Source organism: Lathyrus oleraceus, chromosome 3 (assembly GCF_024323335.1).
Source record: "Lathyrus oleraceus cultivar Zhongwan6 chromosome 3, CAAS_Psat_ZW6_1.0, whole genome shotgun sequence".
Taxonomy (NCBI): Eukaryota; Viridiplantae; Streptophyta; class Magnoliopsida; order Fabales; family Fabaceae; genus Lathyrus; species Lathyrus oleraceus.
Window position 1 is genome coordinate 60,593,638 of NC_066581.1, and position 4,625 is coordinate 60,598,262.

At 35.6% G+C, this 4,625-nt stretch overlaps 1 non-coding gene across 1 annotated transcript; it reads right to left on the reverse strand.

The window, feature by feature from the left end:
- Positions 1-4,039: 4,039 nt before the first annotated feature.
- LOC127133655 (small nucleolar RNA R71) lies at positions 4,040-4,146 on the reverse strand. Its single transcript, XR_007807607.1, has one exon. It is a non-coding gene; the product is annotated as a small nucleolar RNA R71 (small nucleolar RNA).
- Positions 4,147-4,625: the final 479 nt, after the last annotated feature.

Genomic DNA, 4,625 nt, shown 5'->3' on the forward strand with positions numbered 1-4,625 from the left:
GCTTCTGATATTTTGCTGTTTTGCTCAGAGTTAGACTTTCTTGAACGTGTTTCTACTTCAGATGCTTCTGGTCTTCTGATAATTTGTATCTGATTATGATTCTGTATCTGATGATTTCTTCCTTCTTTCTTTAGAACCATGAGCACTTAGAAACTTTTCGTTAGGGTGCCATTTTTGGTTTCATCCTTTGTTATCATCAAAATCATGGAATCTGTTGTAGAACAATTTTTGTTCTTACAAATCCCTCATTTTATGTTGGTACGTAGGCGCAACTCTGAAGGTATTATCAAACACAAAAATATAATTAATAAATTCTTTTTCTCATCCACACACTATTTATTGCAAACATCTTTATACCAAAACACATGTACACACAAAAAAGGGCTACCTAGGACTACCTAGGACACTTTGGATGCTAACACCTTCTCTCCGTGTAACCAACCCCCTTATCTGTAATCTCTAGCATTTTATTAGTTTTGATTTGAAAACTTGTTATCTTTGGGTTTTTTTTTGTACTTTTCCCTTTTCCCTTGGAAATAATAAAAGCGCGGTGGCGACTATGGTTTTACTGACGTCAAGCTTATCCATAGCTTGATGGTCATGAATTTACCGCTACAAACTGCTATAGAATACCTTTTGTCCAAAACCTTAAGTCCTGCAACAAGTATCTGAAACCTTGAGAACATGGTTTCAAAATTTTCATCATCTTCCCTTTTGAAAGCCTCATATTTCTAGATTAAGGCCAAGGCCTTTGTTTCCTTTACTTGAGTGTTTCCCTCACGATTCATTCTCAGAGAGTCAAAAATGGACTTGGCAGAATCTCTGTTTGTTATCTTCTCAGACTCCATATAAGAGATAGCATTGAGCAAAATGGTTCTGGCCTTATGATGATTTTTGAAGTCTTTCTTTTGTTGATCAGACATAGCACTTTTTGCTAAAATATTTCCTTCAGCATTTAATGGGTGAACATAGCCATCAACTATGAGATCCCAAAGATCAACATTGTAACCAAGAAAGAAACTATATATTCTGTCTTTCCAGTAGTCAAAATTTTCACCATCAAAAATAGGTGGTTTAGCACTGTAATGATCTTTATCATTATTGTTAACAATGTTAGCAGTGTTATCAACAACCATTATTTCTCACACAACTGGATCGGTACTGAACATTGTGAGGTGTTGATAATTTTTTTTATCACAACCAGAACCGGAGCTCTGATGCCAATTGAAGGTGTGAAAAACACAAGATAGAGGGGATTTAAATTGGGTTTTAAAAGCAAAATCTTTTTCCAAAACAAAAACTCTACTAACAAGTTGAATAATGAAGAGATAAAAACACAATGATTTTTATCCTGGTTTCCTTGAAACTCAAAGCCAATCCAGTCCACCCGCCAGGATGATTTTCCTTATACACAAGGAATTAATCCACTATATTCAACATATTACAATAAACACAAAGAAAAGCTTTCTTTTTCTTCTCAAGGATAACCTCCTTAAGGAATCAAACAGAAAGTTTGAGTACAAGTTTATGTGTTACAAGATGCTTCTTCAAAAGCAGATTTTACACAAATGAATAATAAAAACTTAAAGAACACTGAATACAAAAGATGATAGCTTTTCATAAAGAAAACTAGCTTGTCAAATAACTTCTGTAGTTCAGCAGCAAGAGAGCAAGTGAGAGTTCTTTAAGTCTCCAATGCATGTTGATATAGTGCAAGCATGTGACCGTTGGAGGGAAAAAAGGGGAAAGTTGGTGGACCGGCTATCCAGTGTTGGATGAGAAAGGAGTGATACCATGTACGTCCTTTCACCCATATATTCAGTGACAGGTGTGATGAATAGTACAATCCTTGCTCACGAAATTAGGTAGTGGAAAAGTTGCTTGATTTGTACAATGTACTATTTGATCACGTTCCTATTTAATCTTATCTTCAGATTAATTGGCTTATGATAAAATATGATTTACGCATGAATTGAAGAAATAAAGACATGGATTCAAAAAATTTAGAACCTTAAGTTAGAACCTTGACAACATCAGTAGTCTGGTTGAGTTCTTCAGAGTCTTCAGAATCTTCAGAGTCTTCAAAAACTTCAATCAGAAACTTGATAACTTCAATCATCTATCTTGAGATCTTCAGAATCTTCATCTATATAACACAACTTCAGAAGCTTGCCATTCTTCAAAAGCTTGTTGTTCAGAGTCATGTCCAGAAGCAAAACAACTGATAGAACATTGCAATAACAACATAGTGTCTCCTCAGAAGCTTCTGATAGGTGAGATGACATAAAATCCGAAAGAACATTGCATCAACAATATTGACGTCTTTCACAACTTCTAATTGCAACGCAGAAGCGAATTCGGAACACAAAGTTCAGAAATTGATGATGTTACACATCATATGATCAGAATCAGAACTGTTTGTTAAAACTACACAATAACAAACTATTAGGGTGCCAAAATTGTTCTCACACAAATACAACATTGTTATCATCAAAACACAAGGTAGAGATGCATAACCAAATCTTGTCCTAACAAGTGTAAATGGAGTTTAATCAATCATTAAGTGAGGTGTAGTTTGATACACCTAGAAGATGTGTGGGAGTTCCTCGACCCAATTTACCTTAGATCCTTCAATGCTTCTCTTAAGTACCCTTAAGAATACTAGGTTAGCGGCTTCCTCTTATCCATTAGTCTGAGAATGTTCCAACTACGTAAAGTGATGTTTGATTTTTAAGTCTTCAAAAAACTCCCTTAGATTGTTGTCAGTGATATGCGTCTTGTAACGCCCCATTTTTTATTCTAGTATTTAATTAATTATTATTATTTAGGTCTTGCCTTTTATTTAATTAATTGTTATTATTTAGGTTAATGAGGATTCATAGAATTTAATTATAGTTTAATATTCAAATCTTGGGAGAATGTGAGAAATTGTGGTTTTAGGCAATAAACTAGAATTCAATCAAATATAGGGAGGTGAGTAGAGGAAGTGAGAATTGAGTGAATTATTCAAAACTATTAAAATAAAATAAATTAGGTTTTATTTAGATAGAATCGAAAAGTGGAAGTACATAGAATTTTTTGGTGGAATAAAGAGTAAGAAGATAAGAGAGAAAATCCTAGCATAGAATGTGAAAGTGAAGAGCCTCCATAGCCAAAGTCTTCAAAGTTTCAAGCTTTTTTGCATAATCGAGGTAAGGGGGATTATATGATATATTGGTGTCTAAGAATGGGGGATAGTGAGGATTCCCTAACCCCTTTTATTTTTTTCATTCCCTTTTTCTTCCATTGATGTGAAATTGAACCTTAAGATGGCTTGTGCAAAACCTCTCTAGATTGATGTTTTATAACTCTGAAATACGCCCAGCTAATGAATTCAAATTATGTTAATCTATATGCTTAATTCCAATTTTTGATGTCCATGAATGTATGTGATATTTTGATGAATATGGTGATAATTTCATGATTAATTGATGGTATATATGTTGAATATGTGTGTTTTTAATGTGTTGAATGGTATATAAATCGTGTATGATGATTACTATGTATGTGGGGATGTATGAGACTCAAAAATTGAAATCTAGAATTGCTGCAATGGTGAAAATGCATATTTCCGCATTCTGTTTTGTGGTGACAGATGTCACCCTAGATGATGGTCCACCTTTCATAGTGCTAGGGAAGAAGACCAGCTTAGACGAGCTAATGAACGTCATGGAAAGGACTAGATGACGAACGCCATTGTTTAACCGTATGCGCATGATGACCGGGAGAATGGGGATGGTGAATGCCATCATGCTTGTGAGAGGCTAACCTTCATCCATGTGTTGACTTTTTCTGGATGTTTTACTCGATTTTTCAAGTAATTCCTGATTTTCTGATTTTTTTCATTGCTTCTGAGGCGATATGTTTACGTTTATTCCTTTTTTCCCTTAGAGACAGAGCATGATCATGGCTAGATTCCCTTCCAGCAAATTCCATCACTACTTGGAATGACCTGAAGAAAGTATTCTTTGCTAGATACTTTCCACCAAGTAAGATCGTCGTCCGACGTAACCAAATTACCAGATTCACTCAAAAGGATGGTGAGTCCCTCTTTGACGCATGAGAAAGGTACAAAAAGCTATTAAGAGCTTGTCCACATCATGGATTAGAATAATGGCTAATCATCCACACCTTCTACAATGGACTTCTCTACAACACTAAGATGACTATCGACGCTGCCACCGATGGTGCGCTAATGGACAAACCATACCCTGAGGCATGCACACTCATTAAGGACATGGCTCATAACCATTACCAGTGGGGTACAAAGCGCACAAAAATGGAGAAGAAAGAGGCTAAAGGAGGTATATACGAGATTAGCAGCCTAGACCATATGAACACCAAAATGGACGTCCTAGCATAAAAGGTCCAAAGCTTAGTCATAAACCCTACATCTACCGCATCTGTAGTATAATCCGGATGCGAAATTTATGGAACACCAGAACATGTGACTGCTGAATGTAGTCTACTAGCTGAAACAAACCCAGACAAGGTCAATTATGCCCAACGAACCCCTATTCGAACACTTATAACCCTAGATGTAGGAATCACCCAAACATCTCTTACAAGAACATTAACTCTATTTT